This window comes from Orbicella faveolata, unplaced genomic scaffold (genome assembly GCF_042242905.1).
Source record: "Orbicella faveolata isolate gen_17 unplaced genomic scaffold, um_ofav_v1 contig_36, whole genome shotgun sequence".
Classification (NCBI taxonomy): Eukaryota; Metazoa; Cnidaria; class Anthozoa; order Scleractinia; family Merulinidae; genus Orbicella; species Orbicella faveolata.
In genome coordinates this window covers 8,528,992-8,550,529 of record NW_028301565.1, presented here as the reverse complement: position 1 = coordinate 8,550,529, position 21,538 = coordinate 8,528,992, and the positions used below count along the sequence as shown (strand labels likewise).

General features: G+C 37.9%; 1 protein-coding gene and 1 pseudogene across 1 annotated transcript in view; one reads left to right on the top strand and one right to left on the bottom strand.

Moving 5' to 3' along the window:
• Nucleotides 1–17,130, top strand: part of LOC149102169 (torsin-1A-interacting protein 1-like) — a 150,894-nt gene extending 133,764 nt beyond the window's left edge. The window contains exon 3 of the mRNA XM_089274691.1: nt 15,152–17,130. The gene's annotated coding sequence lies outside the window, so the exon portion shown is untranslated. The remainder of the gene's footprint in view (nt 1–15,151) is intronic.
• LOC149102170 (uncharacterized) lies at nt 8,153–11,668 on the bottom strand (annotated as a pseudogene).
• Nucleotides 17,131–21,538: the final 4,408 nt, after the last annotated feature.

Genomic DNA, 21,538 nt, shown 5'->3' with positions numbered 1-21,538 from the left:
GTAAAATATAAATCTGTAAGACAGATTTTGAGCTATTTTTGATCTCACATTTTCTTAGTTTGCAAAAAATCTGTCTTATAGATTTTTATTTTACTTTGCATGAATGTCAAATCAGAGCCAATTTCTTATTTTTGAAATTTTGAGGTGGGATCATTCGGGTAGATTTTGAGAAAAACGTGATTTAATCTACTAGTACCCAGTCTCTCCTTAGGTACTCGGTCGTTCATTTGGGCCATTTGTTGACGTTAAATTGTCCAAGTTTTACAAAGAATGGCAAAAGACTTAAGCAAACAGTAAATAGAGAAAGGAAAAACATCTTGGAGCGTTTTAAAAAAGAGTTAGAAGTTGGGTTGTTACAGTCCATCAAAACTGTAGTAAGCCATCTTAAACCACGATTGGGGGTGGCCTTAAGGGCCCATTAACCGATTTATGCGCGCGCTCGCGCGCGTTGCAAAGGAGGTGAAATTTCACTTCCGGTTACTTACGTCAGCCTGAGCGCAGAAAATAAAAATAACTCAATAACTTCCAAATTCGCTCACATTTTAGATGTTTTTCTTTGTGTTTCACAAAATGCAAAGTAAAAAAGTACAAGCAAAGACAAAAAAAGAGAAAGACAGAAAAACAAGAGCAATAGAAAGAGAAAAACTAACTCTGTGTGGCTTTGTTTGATCTTACCGAAGTGAGCTGGAAGTATAAATTGCGCACGCGCTGATAGGGTAACTTCCAATATACATTGGGCGCACTTCCGGTTTCTTTAAATGCTAAAGGAAACGTGGTTTTTCATTAAATCCAGCCTTTTTTGACGGATTTCGATTAAAACCAACGTTGGAAACATAGCTATACATTCCTTTTTCAAAATCATGCTTTTTTCAGAAAATTACGAACTTTTTAATATTTTGAATTTCTCTCAAAATCTGACCTTTTAGAAATGAAACAAAATCGATGCATAGCATAATGAGGATTTAAATTAAAATATTAAATCAATGAAAAAAAATTCCGATAAAGTAATTTGCCTGGAAGCCTTTACGTTTTTTCAGTATTAGTCACATGACCATGGGCGTTGCCTGATGACGTCATCACTAGTGTTACTGATCATGAAAAAGTTAAAACACATGAAATAACTAAATAAGTGACTAAAAATGACGAGGTTATATGAGAATAAATTTTCCCTAGCAACGGCTCGAAAAGATCGGTTAATGGGCCCTTAAGGCCATAATTACACCATCAGAGGTCGTGGGAGGGTTGAGTATGACATTAGGGTCAAACCGAGAACTTCACTGGGAGGGAGCAGTAACCAACATGGGTAGTTTACACGCGCTCCGACAAGTGTTACTCGGCAAAATTACGCTGGAGGGTTTTTTTTTAGAATAGGAGGGCAGCGTTACTCTGAATGATCAACTAGTGACAACTAAGACACAGCAAGCAACTTTTGGAAATAAAACGAGAACTCGTTAACGAAAAATGAAGTTTTCAACTGAACACGGAAATTTACAATGAAACTTTGTTCTCAAATGTTGACGTTTTTCAATTGCTAAACGTTTTGATGGGACTTTTCAGCTCGCAAGAAGTCGTGTAAAGTGAAATGTAAATAGTTCTTTTTCAACTTTTAAGGATTGATTGTTACTCAAAGTGGACCTTTTGTGTTTGATAATGGAACTATTAAATCGAAGTCAGAACCTTTTCCAAATGATAGTGAACTTTTCAATTCAAAGAAAACGTTTTCAACTCGCCAAGGCAGCATTGAAAACTGAAATTTAACTTTTTTCAAATTAAAATGAGTGTTTCAAAACTGGACGTTTGCGAGTCGAGGTATTTTATAGACGTGTCAATGGATGAGTGAGTGAGTGAGTGAGTAAGTGAGTGAGAGATGTATGTGTGTCACACCAATCAGATTGGATCTACTATAAACAACCAATCAAATTTCTTGCTGTAAAGATGAATGGTATGTGAGAAGATTTGATCCCGATACAGTTCAGAACGGCCATCTTTATTCTTCTATAAAACGGGAGGAAGTATTCATATATTGGGCTTACTTCGACATTTTCCGTGGGTTAGGCTGAGGATTTTGTGGGCGGGTTTGATACTCATTTGCAACTGGATAATCAGTCAAAGAAACATACTGTTTGGCATATAACTACGAGCATGCGATGAAGGGTGAGCTTTTCCCATTAGATAAGTTTTTGAATTGAGTCGCTCTACTACTAGGTTTAAGATGCCAATGAAAAACAAGTTGATGTGGTTTCTATGATAGGATCAATTGTATTTTAGGGGGGCGGAATGCACTACTGGGAATATGAAGCGGTTGTGACCAGGTTCAAATCGTTTGCGTGTTGTATTGACACCTAAATATTGCTGCTGAGTTCGTAATGAGTGTTCCGGGCGTGTCGTTAATTTCATCATCCATTGATAAGTTTCAATGTAAAAAGCGAAGAGACTACGATTAATTTCGTCAACAGAACAAAAAGATATTATTCTGTGACGATTTTACAATTATAACGGTTCTTGTTTACTACTGGAATGAGAAGATACGTTTTAATGAAACTAAACCTTTTCTCTTCAATGTTATGAGGGTTTTCGCTTATTCACATTAATAACCAACACGAATTGTAGTTGAAGAAAAAGGAAATTATTTTTGTTCAAGATAACTTAAGTGAGGTATATGAAGTTTTGAGCGTTTTATTGTATCAAACACAAGGACTTTCGTATAATTGAAAAATAAAGACTGACGTGTATGTTGCCGGTTTGTGATTTTTATTCCGGTTTCGAGCGGAGTGTGACAGTTACATACATACATTGGGTTGTTTTAGACTGCATAATGTTCAGTGTAATGGTGGCTAGTTATGAACGAGATGAGCCTTGAGTTTTGAAGTAGTTCATGAGTTAGTAGTATGCAAATGCAACGCGATATTTTTATTTTTAGTTACAAAGGTAACTTTATACTTTTGTTTTTCACAAGGAGTAAATTCAATTAGAGGTCACAAATCGTCGCTTCTAGTTCTTAGGACATGTTTTAGAGGAGACGAGACTATTTAGATTTGAAACAGTTCTAACGTTTACAATAGTAAGTGCAGGTAACGATTGTATTGTTCTTGTTGCATGCAACTATAACGAGATATTTTTATTTGTTAAATACAAAGGGTAATTTGACACTCTTATTTTTCACAAGGGAGTAAATTCAATTAGAGTTGACAAGTTATCGGCTATTGTTCCGAGGATATTAAACCGAAAAAAAGCTTTCATTTCTGGACGGTTTTTACGTCTTTGTAGAAGCAGTTTAATATTTTTATTTGATGGGCGTTTTATGACATTCTTTTCAGTCCGATATTTTTAAAGGTAAAAAGTATGAAAACTGCTCAAATGTTCTTTGAAGACTGCGTGGCACCAAGTTAAAGTGCAATTTAATTAAATCAGACTTTCAAAGTTTCAGAGAGGTTTTTTTCTCTTTCTTTCTATTTTCGTTGAAGTAGTGTTGTGTTGTATAAAAAAGGGTAAACTTACGACTCGTATAAAATGCGTAAAGGTCTCTTAACTAACTTGAGTATTTTTGAGCAAAAATTCCTCTTGGGGGTTGGAAGGGCTATGTAATCGGTGAGAGAGGGAGTTATGCATGTGGGCGTGTCACACCAATCACAGTGTGGGTTGTATCAAAGAACGAATCAAATTGCCTGTTAGAAAATAAGATGGTATCTTCATTAATCTGGAGACGTGTCAGATTACTGTAGTTTGTTCAGTCAAACATTTTATGGCTTACTATTTAGCTATCTTACCATGGCCGATGTAACATCGCATGTACATCATAAATTCCCAGTTTCTTTCTTGCTGTACATCGCAACCAAAAAACTTGTCAAATTAACCAAATCATTACCGTAAACAGTTCCATGAATGCTCCTATCTCCGAGACTTTTAGCTCACAAAAAATAACTCTTGCACGCCTTGCGTGCCTATGTTTTTGTAAGAGGTCCTTTTAAAGTAACCACGGAACTTTTTCATCTGAAAATGAAACTTTTCCAATCAATTTCTTTTTCATCTCAGGAGAGAGCCTTCCAAAGTAAGCCTTGAAATGCTTCATCTGAAAAAGTAAAAAAAAAAATCACCTCAAAGGGGATCCTGTTTAAGTAAACACGAAACGTTTTCATCTGAAAATAAAATTTTCACAAACAAAGGTATTGTCTTCAAGGCAAAGGAAAAAGTAAACGTGGAACATTTTTGTCTGAAAATGCATCTTTTCCAAGAAAAAAATTGTTCAACTCAAAAGGAGATCCTTTGTAAGTAAACGAGGAACTCTTTCATCTAAAAAAAAACACTTTTCCAAGGAACAATACTCGTTTCAGCTCAAAAGAGATGCTTTTACGTACGCATGGAACTTTTTTCAAACGTTTCCAGTCAAAATTAATCATCAACTCAAAAAAGGTCCTTTTTGAATGTTTATGGAACTTTTTAACTCGAAATGAAACTATTCCAAGGAAATGTTTTTTCAACTCAGGAGATCCTTTTTAACGGCACATGGAACTTTTGAACTCTAAATTAATTTTTTCAAAACAAAAGAAACGCTTTATTCAACTCGAGATCCTTTCAAGTACGTATGGTACTTTTTCAACTAAGGATGAGACGTTTCTAGTCAAAATCACTTTTTTTCAACTGAAAACGAATCCTTTTTGAAAGTTTACGGAACTTTTTAACTCGAAATGAAACTTTCCTAAGGAAAATATTTTTTTCAACTCAAAGATGATCCTTTTTAACTGCACATGGAACTTTTTTAACTCAATATGAAACTTTTTTATTGCAATAACGTTACATTACATACAAAATTTACCTACTCTACTTACAATGTTGGCGTAACTTACAATTTAACGATACTAGCAAAACTTACAATACTGACATAATATACAATTTATTAATATCTTGCAATACTTTCATGTAGGGCGTTAGCTACAATAGGAGTTTTTCTCACATATTAATTTGTGACTTAGATTTATGTTTCTCAATTTTAATTTTGTTTGTCAAAATCGCCAAGAAGGCATCAAAGTAAAACTCTTCTTTTCTTGAGGCAGTGTATAAATTATATTTGGCTATAATCATGCAGAGGTTTAAGCCAAGATGACGAGCGAAGTTATCTGTCACGCCATATATTATTTCATTTTTATCGAGAGTGATCGTATCTCCGTTTTTTGAGTTCCACCAATTAGTAAAGAGAGACCAAAAACGCCGAGCTTCAGAACAGGTAACAAGAACAGAACAAGGAAAGACAAGTCAATATGAAACTTTTACAAAGAATAAGAAACTTTATTCAACCCGAGAGATCCTTTTAATGGACCTTTTTGAACTGAAAATTAAACGTTTTCAAACTTTTTCAACTCAAACGAGATCATTTTTATCGTTCAACTCAAAATCAAACTTTTCCAAAGAATAAACACTTTATTCTTTTCAGGAGGTCCTTTAAAGTATGCATGGAATATTGTAGATCTAAATGAAACATTTCCAAACTGAAGATGAAACGTTTTCTAGCAGATTTTTTTCCATTCCCGAGAGATTCTTTTTAAGTGAACGTGGAACTTTTTAACTCAAATGAATCTTTTAATTACCAAGAGAAACACTCTTTTCAACTAAAAACAGATCTTTTTTTAGTGAAAAAGGAACCTTTTGAATTTCAAATGAATCTTTTGTAAAAATTTGGAACCTTTATACAAATCTTTTTTGAACATATTTTAGCACAAATTTGGACATGCTTTACGCCTGAGCAGAGGTCTTTTAGAAACACTTTGAATAAATTTGTTGACTCATTTGGGAATTATAAAGCATTTATCTCCAATTCATTTGGATTCATTGGATTCCTATGGATTTTACTCTTTTTTAATTGTTAACAACAGCATGCAATTTGGAAACGTTCAGTTTAACTTTCAATAAAACAGTTGATAGGAGAAAAAAAACAAACAAACAAACAAAATGACAACGTCATTAAAAATATTTTTTGTATCATTCCGATTGAATTGATGAATGTTTCCTTGTTATTTTTTTAAATGAAGAAATGGCATCAACTCGGAAAAAAAAATCCGAGTTCCAGATGGGATTTCAACACACGACCCTCCGTGATCTAGCCGGATGCTCTAACCACTGAGCTATTAGTTATGTTCGGCAGGTTTTTTCAAAACATGCTACACGGTATACTGGGTTTGGCTAGATTAAATTTTGATAAGTTCGGATTTTTCTGTTGATTTTAGTCACCTGCTTTGTACGCCAAAAATTCGAGCATTTTTGTTCACTCGAGTTTCTGATGTTATCCTGTCCTAATCTGTGCTGTGCAACATGTTTCGTTTTGAAACGTTTGGTTAAAACTATCCTCAGTAATTCTTCAATGGTTGTCATCAACTTGCACTGGGCTTCTTGAAAGTCAATGTGGTGATTTATAACTTTTTAAAACAAATAAATCGTTTCTAGTTGTTTGGATTTTTTCCTCCTTAAAAATATGTCAACAATTTTCCAAACTTCAGACTGGTAACCAGTAGTGGTTAAAACATAATCTCTTTCCAAGATATCAATGCAAAATCGAACATGCTTATGAGAATTAACTGAACTTATCAGCAGACTAAAACGAGAAAGGTCTTGATGCTTTAACAAAATCTCACAACCTTTAGAGATGTATGGATAGTAGAATGAAGAGTTTGTATGTTGACCCTTGTTCTTCTAAACGATTTCTCATTTTGACGATTTTTTCGTGTTAACTTTATTCTGTGTGTATTCGAACGACATGGAAATTTTTGAACTATTGAAAGGAGAATTTTTTTAGCTACCATATTACTGCCATGCAAAAAATTAATCTTATTCGCATCTCAATTTTTACACTCGGCCATGTAAAGGTTCATTACATTATTAGCACCAAAACTTGCAAGAAACAAGACTCGAGAATGCCTTGAAATAATTGTCTGCTTCCTGTGAAATTGCAATGTTATAACCCAGATAAATTATTATTTTGACTTTTATTTCTGAAAACTTTTGAGAACATTTTTGTGCATTGGTACTTTGCACTCTTCGTTAAATCTAAATTGCTAGGAATGACAACTCGAGTAAACGCTGTTTCGGAAGAACGGGAAAGGTTTAGAGGGTATAAATATTCTGGTGGCATTTAAACAAAAGATCGATTTAAAAACAATAATGAGAACATAGGCAAATAGTATTGTGGGGAAAGAAATATCGGATGAATTTCCGGGATGACCTTCATAAGTTGTCGATTTTCTGGTAAGACTGTGGCCTCTCAGTGTAATGCGCACTCTTCGTCGTTTACGGCTTCTTCTTCACCGTCAATTTCTTTGAGTCTTTTGTCAACGACTTCCACCAAGAGGTTCGAGTTCTGCTGAACATGTTTTTTCTTTTTAATTTTAAAGAGGCAAAATTATGTGAAATTTTAGGAGCCCAGAGATGTGTTTTTTCTTTCTGGTAAAAGATTTTTTCTTTTGCTAGAAAAAGAAAAAAAACTGCATATCTGGGCTTCTAAAGTTTTACAGAATTTTGCTACTTTAAAAAGAAAAAAGAAACAAGAATTGGTTCGGCGGGGCCTCGAGCCCCTTGCTGTGGAAGTTGTTAAGAGTAAATGTCAGTAAAAATCAAAGATTATCGAAAAAATCGCGGACACGGCCAAAAATCGATTTGGCTCATTTTTTGCTTGTAGGTAGCCTTGTATAGTAAACAAACGGAAATGGGGTTAGATGTTTGAAATATGCACTTTAACGGGAATAAACCGTTAAAAGCTTTCGGCGGATCAATTGCTCAAATTTCACCAAGCGCGATCCTGAAATTAGGCACTTTTCGGGCAGTTGTCATACGAACAAAAATGTAACAGAAGGACTTTTCTAGCTATAGAAATATAGAGTTGGACTTGCTTAATCAAGACAAAGTGATAGTTTTTGTCTCGTGTTATTCCTGTAGGAGCTACGTCTCTGTTAAGAGACGACATCTTCGGCCTTTTGAAATTAAGGCAAAGGTGGCCTAGAATAGCTTGGCAAATAATACATGTGTTAGTTTCTCAAAGTTTACAATAACACTACCAAGAAGCCTTGAAAGATAGTTCTTTACGATTTGGGTTTTATTTCTTTGGGACCTTTGACAGTCAAAAGATGACCACCGGCCGTAATTCGGTTAAATACTATGACGTCATAATGAGATGCATAATAACAAAATTAAACGCGTTGTACACAAATAACTGTTTTGGTCAGTTATATCTTCACTGGCCGTTGAAATGACTAGAAACATATTAAAATGTCTATAACTACACTATAACTACACTTGATTTTCATATACTGTGACAGGAGAAACAAATTTCGACTTTTCCTACCCAGTGAATCGCGCCATAATTCTGCATAATTCTGCACACAACAGGTTGAACATTTGAATTGCACACAACAGGTTAAATTTGTCACACAGCCGTTAGTTTACGTTTGCTTCGCATCCAGTGAACATGAATTCGAGCATTTGCATCCCTTCTGCGCCTTCTGCACTCGCCAGTTTCGAATATACTGAAACTCGTCAACACAAATTGGAGGAGATGCCACCAGCAGCGGCGAGCTCGAGTGACTGAAATGCGATATGTAGAACTCTGCTGTCACGCAACGCCCTCTTAAAAATTATATACGCACCGCCTTTTATAATCAGCGGATCAGTTATTCGTGAAACGTACAGGGCTCAGTTACTTGGAAGTGCAGGTACACTCCTGGACTAATTGTGTGAGTCGTGCGATGTATGGCTTTTTCCTCTTCTGAGGTGAAATGTTAGAAATATCCAGCCCAAGGTCGATGCACATGTCTCTTAGCCTATCCACTCTTAAAGTTGAGAGTGTACGTTTTTGTACAAGTTCGCAGATGTTAAGATCGAAAGATACAATCGGATGCTGAATAGCCACATCTCTCATCACATTCGCACACACAGCAGATAGATGACTCTCAGCTTCTGCAGAAATTTCGTCCTCGTCGGCACTCTCCATGGCCACTTCTGAGACTTCACTGGCTTTTGCTTCGTTACCGGCGGCAGTAACTTCTAATCGCTTCTTTGCTGAAAGACGGCTAAAGAAGCCACTAATCTGCTGCGACGTGAGGACTTCATCAGGTTGAAATCGGCGTTCCCCCGCTTGGTCTCTTGCTAAGCTCATTGCTTTCGAAACTTCCTGTGGATCGCTTTTCCGTCCACTTTGCTCCCCCTTTTGAAATTGGTCAGTTAAGAATTCGGTCTGTTTCTTTGTAAAACGCACTTTTTTCTTAATTGTCTTCAGGGCCCAACCCATTGGAAGAGGCAGCAAGGCGTCACTCTTTGCTTGGACAGTAACTTGAACGCTTGGAATTTGACTGCATCCCTCCGTCAGCTTGGAAGAATATTCTCGTTTAGCTCTATCGTAGAGAGTTTCCTGTTCGAGCATCATTTGGTGTTTTCCAGTATCTAGGTGTGTCTGGAAGTTTGCAAAGCGACTGTATGCTTTTACACATCCATCCCCTGGACACGGGAAAAGCATGTCGTCTGGCTTGTTTTGACCAATACTGCTTCGATCTTGGTTTTCGTTTTCAGTTTAGAAATCTGCTTTGACAGAGCTTTTCTTGATATGTCGGTGTCTCACAATCTTGAACGGCGGTGCGCCACTTACATTCTGCGATGGGGGTTCTAGGATATCCAATTTTTCGGGCTGCTTCATGACTCCTTCGAACTTTGCCCATGGCACTACTTTACCGGAACCCACATTGAATGCTCTCCACACTCGTGCGCCAGTTTCATCGTACTCAAAATTGTTGAGTAAGCTTATGCCATCCCATTTGATATTAAAGGTGCTTGACGGCTTGGCAGCAACATAGCTTGTTTTCACTCCTGTGGTTCCTTGGCCAGATTCAATGGCTGTTTTGAGCTGTAAAGCGTTGATGACATCATTGCCTTCGTTTACGTACCTTCCAACGTCTCCTTTGATTGTTGCTGCTTTGCGATCACATACCCCCTTTCCACCTTGAGGGTCCGAGAAGTCGTTTCTTACAACAGCCACTCCTACGGCATCGCCGGCCAGCTTAGCTGAGATGATTGAATTTCCGCTGTGATAACAGCCAGCGTTATCTTGTTTGTAATAAGCCATTTCCAGGTCTGGAATTTCCTTTTTCAGGGTACTGAGGCAGTCAAGCATTATCGAAGCCACAGTCACACTGTCTTGGGCGCAGCTTTGAAATACGTGAACAAGTGTTTGCGATTCAAAGTGCTCAGAACCCTCTGACCGTCTTATGGCAACGCTAATGTGCCATGGCAATCCTCGCTTCGCAAACCAGTCTGACTGTGCCTCTCGATATTTTCGGGGCATATATTTCATTGCCCAGTCCTGGACTAACAGCACCGATCGGCTGTCGAGTTTGGCTAAAACTGAATGCTTCGCCTCAGCTTGGTGGACTGAACGTAGCTGATGGGCTTTCCAGCTAGTGATATCATACCTTGCCTGCTTAATAGTATGCAGCATGTCAGCTTGATCTTCTGCTGACGAGAGCGCAATTGAACACTCATCTTCTATGGTACGCATGACGTCCTCTAACTCATAACACTGCACACATGACTCATTGTGGAGGTGGTCGCAGGAGCCCCGAAATTCTGCATTGCTTGGATCACTTAGCGCATAAATTCGACAATGATCGGGAACCTCTGAGGCCTCCACTGCATGTACCTAAAAAAAAAAGTAAAATGACAACCGCGTGATTCAGTGCATATTTGCAAAGCAACGCATGCGCATCGACATTTCAGAAAGATTACTTAACCGATTCTCAGCGTTGTATACATGTGTGTAAGCGTATTACAGTGAATTGCAACCTCTTGTTTCACGAATTAAGCATAAAAAAGACTTGGAGAGAAAGAAAAAGGTAGCCGTGTATCATAGTAAGAAGTCTACTACATCACTTCCGCAAAGGCAACGCATAATAATAAAATATGCACCCACCTTGTAGTCGCCCTTTAGGTACTGCTTCGACAAACGAAGTTGCTGCTTAATTTCCCTCGCCCATTGCTGAGTCTTGCCACAGTCAACAAGCTTGTCTACGAGTTTCTCTAAATGATCAAATGCTTCCGGTCCTTGTGCTGAAAAGTTATCAAGTCCTTGCAGAGACTTGCGAACAGATGAAGAACACACGGCCAAAACTCTCTGTAGGGTTTTCTTACTCATAGGCTCAAAGTTGGTTTCACAGCAGTATTGTTGATACTGCTGGACAATGCGCTCTGGTATCATTGTTCTGATCACATTGGGTGTTTTTATGATCTCACCAGTTGACAATTGCAGAAGTCTTTCCCCAAAAGGAACATCTTGAATAACGTGTGGACTCGTTATGAAAGAAACAAAATGGTCTAATTTTACAGGTTCAATTCTCATTCTCTTTTTCTCCTGGTTTGGAAGAGAAGCAGCTCTTCCATGTAACAGCCTGTGGCGTCGGGCAATGTTGTAGCGATAGCTAGTAACGGTTGGAATAAACTCTCTCATCTCCTTAAGGGATAACTTATCTGCCATCAAAGAGAGTATTTGTCGTCTGGTGCTCCAATGTTGCGCGTTCAAGTAGCTCTCAGCAAATGCACTAAGAAGCTCCGTCTCTTTTTCACTTCTACCTTCGACCACAACCTGACTCTCTCTGCTTACAGCATGACGATCACAAAGCTCCATCCACAGTTCTTGCGAATTTTCAGGTGCCAGAACATCAAGCACTGCAGATATACATTGTTGAGCTTTCCGTAGGTATCTGCGTTTAGTACGCTCGTGCGCTGTATTCCACGGCACTGATAACGTGTGACGTACTAGACTGACGTCTCGAAGCTGTAAGAAGCGATTAAGCTACTCCTGGGACTCGTTGTCTAGACTGGAGCTGTCATCACTCTCTTCGGAATCTTCTTGCGGAAAAAAAAGGCTCTGCCGTCTGGATGTGGAACCTCCTGGCAGATATTCATCACCAACAGTTACAGGACAAGTAATGGCAGGAATATCAAAGTCACTCGCTTGTTCATCAACCTGACAAAAAAGTGAACACATTGCTTTGGATGGCTTCGAAATGAGATCAACCGTGTGCAAGCGCGGGGTGTCGTGTATAAAAGCGCAAGTCGCATGCGCGCTGGAAAGTAGTAGTCGATAATTAATTTAATTGACTGCTAATCTATCCTGATATCTTCATCCAGTTACTACTCAGTATTATTTTCCATTTGGAACATTTAGAAAAAAAGTTGAGAAGCCATATATTAATTTTAAAACCTTTATTATTTGGCTATATTTTGGGATGTGATTGGCTGTCCGGGCAGGACACGCTTTTCCAATTCTTGTGCCATGCATGTCTTGCCCAGTCGTTGACAGGCGGCCATGGCGGCGTTTTGAGGATGCGCATGCAAGTTATCCTCGACACGCCCTTCTCCCGCGTGGGTTGAACCCCTGAAAAGGGCGGAGAAGGGAGAATTCAGAGAACGCGTTAAGGTTTTTCACTTTCATTAACTATATTGGATGGAAATTTTTCATAAACACTTTGAAGAAACTCACAAAACCTAGACCACATAGACCTTCTGTGATGTTTTCCACACCTCCTGTGGCACCCAAGTCCTGCGATTCTAAATGATTTTTTGTTTTTGCCAGGGACTGTCGACATCGTACACAAATTCCTTTAATATTTGGAGAGAAAGGATTAATTTATTCTTTTCTACTTTACACATCCCCCTTGAACAAATAGCTCTGAATGTGGCAAAAGAACAAACCTAGCCCAGGAAAAAAGCCCCACAAACCTCAAATTGATTACGCAATCTGTATTTTACCCTGTCACAAGTCAGTCTTTTACGTTCCTTTCCTTTTTTCCGAGCATTGTTGGAAGGAATTCTAATATCTGTAAAATATTTCAATTCGAGTGTTCCCCTTTTGATTAAGTCTTGAAGAAGGTGAAAATGTTGAGTAAATGCCCGTGTTTGAACAAGGTTCCGACGTAAAAGTATTTGCAAAAATCCTGAAAACTCGTGAGACATAAAAATAATTTTGCTGTTAAACTTGGCGTTATTTTACGCGGCAGTGAAGTGATTTGAAGTAAGGATATGAAGTCTGTGATTCCCGCCAAGTACCCTGCGTGAAATGAAAAGCTATACGGATGTTTATCCTTGCATAAAGTGAGAATAAACATTGTAATCGCTTACCTGATCCGACGGGTACGAGGTTTTTCGTAAGCTCAAAAATTTGTATTGAGTGCTGCAAACTAATTCCCCTTTCTGCTGCGGGTACTTTTTCAGATCCTTTTTGTGACCGGAGACATCCTGAGGCACAGAACATAATCTACTAGCTCTTCTCTATCCGATTCCAAGGCTTGATCGATGCAACGGGCAAACAGTCATTTCCGAAAAATGGACGGGCTTCACGAAAATCGCGCTTCTTGCTAAGGTAAGTTCTATCTCTGTCTCAACACCTGAAAACTGTAAAAAACGCTTGTGGCTTCTGATATCCTTGCTGCACGATGACAGCGATACTGTCTGAGTGGACGGATGCCTTGCGTGTTCCTCTGCACCACAAACGCCACCAACAATATCAAGGAAAGAGCAAGACATTTTTTTTCTGCTGGACTTTAAGCAACCGTTATCTTTATTACTTTCACCGACGATTATTACGCTTTTGCTTTTTGTTTACTTTCGTTAACTGGTTACATTTGTTTCCCGTGGGAAAATTGAATCGTTATTTTCGTTCCATAAAGTTTTCACCGTACGTTTTAAATTTGTGGCATTTTGTAAAGTCTGTTTCTTTGCTGTATCTTTTTCGTTCATGACGGCAATATATTTGTTTAGATTTTATTCGTGAGGCAGAATGTACTGTTAGTTGATCTCGTTACGTGACAGATTATCACATGTCACGCAGTCGACACGCAGACAGGAACCTGTGCAAATCGCTAGCGGTGCCTGCCGTGTTGTACAGGATCTTTCGTGTGTGGGACGTCAAGAAAGCCGAAATTAGGATCAAAGTAGACTAAACGAAACTGGCTGCCGACACGCTATAGAAAATGACGACAACAAGTAACTTTTAAAGTTTACTCATTACCGGCTCAGTGGCTTCAATGAGTGCGCCGGTCGGCCCCCTTTACACCAACTTGCAGAGGACAGCATTTCGAAAGTATCTTCCAAGCAGCATAATAAGGGCCTATAAAAGATTTCTAAGGTAAGGAACTATTGATGTTAAAGCAAACATAACAAGCTAAGTGCGGCTGCGACTCAAACAATGCTTTGCTTGTGTCACTGCAATGTTGATGTTGTTCATTTCAATATGGCGCCATTTGCAATTTTACCGAAGTTTGGTTGGTTGGTATATTGAAACAGTAGAAGATACCAGAAAAATGAAACGATGAATTTGAAGACCTACCTCATAAGCCCTCGTGATAGTATTGCTGGAAATTTTGAGACACTACCACATACATTTTTGCCACAATATATTTGGCCGGGTTTGACGTGAACTAAAAATGGCAAAGACGTCCTCTGGTAATTAACCCGTGGGTTCATCAGGAAGGACACGATACAAAAAATATCAGTATATCTTGGTAAAGGAAGGCCAACTGTATATATTTATAACTAGAGAATTCCTGCTGTCGCATTTTAGTTCATCTAAGGACGGCCTGAAAACTACATAATTTCGAGCTCGCACGCACTCATTTTCGATCATGCAATTCATAACGGTTTATTCCCGTCAAAATGAATATTTACACAAACTAACCTCATTTCACTTTAGCTAGTACCTATAGCTACCTGTAGACAAAAAATGGAACGAAACGAATTTTTGACCATGTCCGCGATTTTTTAATTTTTCTTTGATTTTTAGAGACATCCACTCTTAATAAACAACTTAGAAATCGACGGCGAGGGAGAGGCCGTCGACGCCAGAGAGCGCGCGTTACACCGCGAGGCCACAGTGGCGTTCGATAAAGTTTGGCCGATTTTTAATATAAATAGGTTCGGAGCTATTGCTAAATACAGACATGCGCAGAACACTGATTAGTATTCACAGAAAATTCAATCTTTATTTATACACTGGGGACCAGAAAAAGCGTGGAAACAGAATTACCATATAACGTTTATTTCGTGTTCTCAAACTATATATTTAAACAGTGCATTTTTACTTGTACTTTATTGCCGTCGTAACTAAGAAGATTTTATTTTGTTGTAGGATTGGAAGGGAGCATGATGAGAGGAGAGGATCAAGAAGAAAAACGCTATTTACTGACTTGAACTTAATAAAAGTTTAAAAAAAAAAGCGTGTTATGCGGCACATTGTCACACATACGTGAGGGGATAAGTTGTACGACACATTGCTCCGTCTAACATGACGTTTGCTTGTATTCCACATTGATTTAATCTTGCTTACGTCTTGTTAGACGAAGTTAACTTGTAGCAGCTTGTAGTCCCACGTAACTGTGGTAGACGTTGCTGCTTATAGTAAAACTTGATCCACTGCCCTTCGAAAACTTTCATCATAGACCTGAAGACCCTTTACAATTTGAAAACTTTTTTCAAATAGTAGATCGACACTTAGAAAATATTTTTTCAAATAGTAGATGGACACTTACAAAATTACACTTAGAAAAGTTTTTTTTCAAATAGTAGATCGTCTCTTAGAATTTTTTCAAATAGTAGATGGATATTTAGAAACTCCTTAGTGCCTATAAAGTAAAAATAGTTATAAAATAATACAAAAACGTAAGTACGTCTAAAACGAAAAAAGATATTCCAAAATGGAAAACGCCATTCTTCTTTGCCTTGAAAAGCCTTTTAAATAAGCAGCAATTATCTTTTACTTGATAGGCACTTTAAGACACTTCACACTTACGGCGACCTTTACGAATACAATGTGTATTTCTAAATCAATATCCCAAACATCCAGCACTGCAAAGCAAAAAAGAAAGATAATTAATAAAAAATATCTCCAATTTATTATATGGCTGCGTCTCACAAGGACTGGGAACTGCCGAATTCACGAATTTGATTGGCTGAAATCGATATTGACCGCGGTCTAGATTTTCCCATCTAGACCGGCAGCTAGGGCGGTTTCATTTTGCGTTGAAAAAGTAGCAAACTAAAATACAAAAATGTTCACCATTTTTTTTTATTTTCTTCTCAATCATTTATGGAAGTGCCAAAAAGCCTGATGACAAAAAAAAAGTAAAGAGAACGAGCAAATTTCGGCAGGTTTAAGTTAAGTTCATCGCCGTTCGCAAGCAAAATGTCAGCCCACCAGGTACATTAAACGAATTAACGTTTTTTTCTTTGCCATATAATAAACATCTTATTAACCGAGCTAAGTCGGTCTGTATGGGAGAATCTTGACCTCGGTCTTGTGTACAGACCTCACTACGTTCGGTCTGTACTCACGACCTTGGTCAAGATTCTCCCATACAGACCTCCAGCTCGGTTAATAAGAGCTAAATAACAATTACAAAATTCTATTGATGATGTGGAAACAAAAAAGGCCTTCTCATTAATAAGGTCCTGTATCTGTGAAACATATGTGCAATGCTTTCAGTTTAAAATACTGAATGACATTTTATTCACAAATTTCCGCTTAGCTAAGATAGCTTTAATACAAAGCGATCTTTGTACGTTTTGCAATACTGGTGTGGAAACAACTGATCATTTATTCATTTACTGTGTTTACTCACGTGCATTTTGGGAAGAATTTGAATCTTACTGGTTCGCTATCGCCAAAGAACAAAGGAAACTCGAGTTAAAGACTATTTTAGTTGGTGTCACAGATACTAAATGTTCCCTGTTTAACTACTTAATCGTTTTAGGTAAGCTACATTTATGGAACTGCCGTAGGAATAATAGTCGTCCTTTTTTCTATATGACACATGAACGTCACATTGCTGCTAAGTACAATGATAGCTAAGTGGAAAACCGTTCTGCAATGTAATTCGCTAGGTACATAGGTGTGTAATCGAAAAAAGAAAAAAAACAAAAACAAACAAACTGTAAACGTAGTGTAAGAATTGTACTCTAAGGAAGTGTTGTATAGTAAGTAGCATAAGTAGCTTATCGTTAGTGGTATTGTAAGTAGTGTCTGTCTTGTTTTGTTAGTAGTGTCCTTTGTGTTGCAGTAAAGAAAAATAATTACAAAATAGAAAAAGGCAACTACACGCCGTTTCTCAATTCTCATTGGTGGCCTATAGGTTATACATTGCAATACACGACAAACGAATCTTTCATAGTTTTCCCATGACGTATTGTTTTCTATTCCGACCTACCAAGAAACCATTTCCACTAAGATAATTCAAATTATAAATTTGCAAGAAAATGCAAAGGTCTCCGAACGTTTATAACCAAATGAGCAAATATAAATCTTAGTCTTATAAATAACAGTTTTAGGAAAAGCAGAAAGTTCCCTTAGTCCCTATTAATTTTACATGTTGCCAAAAACACGACTAACGGAAAATAATGAGTACTTTACTCTTCACTTCCCTCCACTCCAGGATAAAGACACAGTCTAACCTCTCGTAAAAATATTTAAGTCTGGAAGTTTTCTTTTCAATGCAGTAAATTTACAGTGCCTCGACGTTTCTTTCCAAGACCGCCCGACGCTCGACGCCCCATCCCCCCCCCCCCCCACCCCTCCACGAGCAACAACGTTGCCTCAACAAAATGACAATGTATTGCATTGCGCATCCCTACTACGCATAATTTCACGCGTGATTAGCGCGCGCACATTAAAAAATGGCGGCGTCTTCTTTACAGCTGGACCTCGCCATAGAGGTAAATCGTCATTTACTCACAAACGAGTATGGTGACCTATCAATTTTTTCTGTTGTTTTGAGTTGAATAATAAATTTCTCTGTGTAAATAAATATGGACCAATTCTTAGTGTAGAACAAAAAGCAATCATCGGAAACGTGAATTTAGCAAGCAATCGTGACTACAATCATGGTGCTATTATAAGGATTTACATGGGTATAAACAAGGTGCTGTTGCTCCTAAACGAACATGGGGACCCCCCATTTTTATTTCAAAAGTTAAGTTCCTACAATATAAACAATCAATCAAAAACAATCAAAGTTTTACAAAAATCCCAGTGCAGGTTCTATTTCAGTGGAATGACCTTAAACATGAGTAACAACTTTGATCAACACTTTTTGAATCGTATCGTGTGATGACGAAGGTCGCCCTATAAATTCTGGGTATGTTTTGGATCTCTTTCAAAATTCAATGTTCCCTGTCATATATTCCGTGTTTCGATCACTCAACAGACCCCACCAACACAGAAGCCATACTTACATTTTCAACTGGGTAAAGTATTCGCCTTTGGGCCTGCAGTGTAGTCAGTGTTTGAAGTAAGCAGAACACTTTTCCAATATTACAAAGAAAAAGAAACAAAACAAAAAGGTCAACCAAGAAGTTCACTGTTTTTCATCTGTGACGAGTAGTAGTTCCATACAGACTTATTCTATTGCCCTGTTGCATTACATATTACTGTTTTTCTATTCGCTGACCGACGCAGTATCTCGAATCAATCCAGGCTTTCCTGGAATATGCCACAACAGCTCTCTCTACCAGTTTTCCTCTCCTCTTGCTAATGAATCCTAGCCACTTAACAGTGAACATTCAAGCTGCAAAATGAAACATTATACAACACTGAATCAGTCGACACACTTTGAGGACCGAAGTATTTTTTAATTTTGTAGCAGTATTTCATACTTTTCCTCCCACAGAATTTCAAAAATATTTTTTCCTCTTACGCTGACTTAAGGTTCAGTTTGACAAAGGAGTACAGTCCTTTCCTCGGTCCTAAGACTCAAGATTGATCGCAAGAAAATAGAGTTGAAGATAACCTCATTTTACGAAAATCAGTCACGAAGTTAGAAAGGCTATGGGTTGGGAACATTAATTTGTGGAAAGAAATATTGAACAAATGTACCGTACTGTAACTATAACCAGTTCCTGGCTGGTAAATGTTTTAAGTAGAAAGAGGGATTGTTTGTAACGCATATAAATGAGTTCAGTTGTAGTTATGCCTAACTCAAAATCTCTCAAACCTGAATATCGAATTCTAATAAATCCTAGGTGTGCGTGACCAATGCACGAAACATAGGACAGTAAAATAATAATAATAATAATAATAATAATGATAATAATAATAATAAGCCGCAAGACTTAAAGGACTTATAATAATAATAATAATAATAATAATAATAATTCACGACTCGCTATGCTTTAGAAGCTCTTAGAGAATAAAAAACTTTGTGGTTTGCTTCAGTCTTCAGAAAACAGCTTGTTGACTAGCGGTTGACTAATAACGTCTCTCAGAAGAAAGTATACAAACGGTCAATCGCAAATATAGTTCACATAGAATCTTACATTGCAAAAAATTTCCTTTCCACGTTTGTATTCATAAGTAGATTTGTTAAGCCTTATTCTGTAACCATTGTTCATTTATATATTCAACTTATTTAATCTATTTGTCTACTTCACGAACCCACCAGCTGCAAACCTTAAATTCGTATAGTGATTAAGTAAAGATTTACTTTTTACTTACTTAAAAAGCAAGCGATCAGTGATACGCCTTTTAAGAATGAGGAAAAAAATACGAATTTGAAGGATGTTCCTAATATTCTTTTACCCAATAAAAGTTTTAGGCTTTGATAACGTGGACCACCGACCCCTCCCATCTCAACAGTTATCAAGCTCCGACCATCAAAGCCAAAAATATCTAGATAATTATAACAAGCCCTCTGAAATCAAAAGTTCAGATTAGCTTTTAAGAGGAAGAATTTCTAAATATTAAAATCCCGTCAAACCTGAGAAAATCTTCCCATTTCTCCAAAACCGTTTCATTTGAAAAAAGAAATTGTGTCGTACAAGTGTGGCCCATTTATCCACGTGAGGCGCATGTTTCCAAGTGTGCCGCATTTTCTTAAGTGTGGGGCATTTATCCAAGTGAACCACATTTTCTTAAGTGTGGCGCATTTTTCCAAGGGTGCCGCATTTTCTTAAGTAGGGCGCATTTTTCCAAGTGTGCCGCATTTTCTTAGGTGTGGCGCATTTTTCCAAGTGTGCTGCATTTTCTTAAATGTGGCGCATATTTCCAAGTGTGCCGCATTTTTTAAGCGTGGCGCATTTTTCCAAGTTTGGCGCATTTTCTTAAATGTGCCGCATTTTTTTTAATGTGCCGCATTTTCTTAAGTGTGGCGCATTTATCCACGTGGGACGCATTTATCCAAGTGTGGCGCATTATCTTAAATGTGGCGCATTTTTCTAAACGTGACGCATTTTTTCAAGTGTGGCGTATTTTTTCAAGTGTGCCGTTTTTTCTAAAGTGTGGCGCATTTTTTTAAGTGTGGCGCATTTTCTTAAGTGTGCGCATTTATCCACGTGAGGCACGTTTATCCAAGTGTGGTGCATTTTCTTAAATAGGGCGTATTTTTCTAAGTATGACGCATTTTTTTTAAGTGTGGCACATTTTTTCAAGTGTGCCGCATTTTCTTTAGTGTGGCGCATTTTCCCAAGTGTGGCGCATATTTCCAGGTGTGCCGCATTTTTCCAAGTGTGCCGCATTTTCTTAAATGTGGTGCATTTATCCACGTGAGACACATTTATCCAAGTGTGGCACATTTTCTTAAGTGTGGCGCATTTATCCAAGTGTGCCGCATTTTCTTAAGTGTGGTGCATTTATCAACGTGAAACGCATTTTTTTAAGAGTGCCGCATTTTTCCAAGTGTGCCGCATGTTTCCAGGTGTGCCGCATTTTTACAAGTGTTACGCATTTTCTTAAGTGTGGAACATTTATCCAAGTGTGCCGCATTTTTCTTGAGTGTGGCGCGTTTTTCCAAGTGTGCCGCATTTTCTTAACTGTGCCGCATATTTCCAAGTGTGCCGCATTTTTTTCAGTGTGGCGCATTTTTCCAAGTGTGCCTCATTTTCTTAAATGTGGCCCATTATTTTAGATGTGGCGCAATTTCTTAAGTGTAGCGCATTTATCCACGTGAGGCGCATTTATCCACGTGAGGCGCATTTATCCAAGTGTGGCGCATTTTCTTAAATGTGGCGCATTTTTCCAAGTTTGGCGCATTTTTCCAAGTGTGCCGCATTTTCTTAAGCGTGACGCATTTTCTTGAATGTGGCGCATTTTTCCAAGTTCGATTTTCCGAGTTGACCTAAGCCTCTCTATCAAAGCGAGGCCCGGTACAAAACCATTAAGATGAAACTGAGTTTAATTTTCATGTGAATGAAATCTCATTTTCATATGAAAGGTGGGCTTGAAGACTCGCTTTGGGAAAGAGGCTTAACGTAATTCGGAAATGGCCCGTTGCCTTTATAGCACACAGAAGTACCTCTGTCCTATTTGAAGTGTGGCTGCGTGCAAGACAAAAATCAATCAATTTCGAAAATAGTGAAAATGAGTGACTATTGCACAATTGTAGAAGTGTAACATCTCATTTCAAAATACCGTCCAAAATCCTAGTGTTTGATGGGTATGTACATCTTTGGCAATAGGCCACGTTCGATATAGTAAATTTTCTAACATGGCTCCGAGGCTTTCAGGACAAACATATAAATTTTGTGGTGT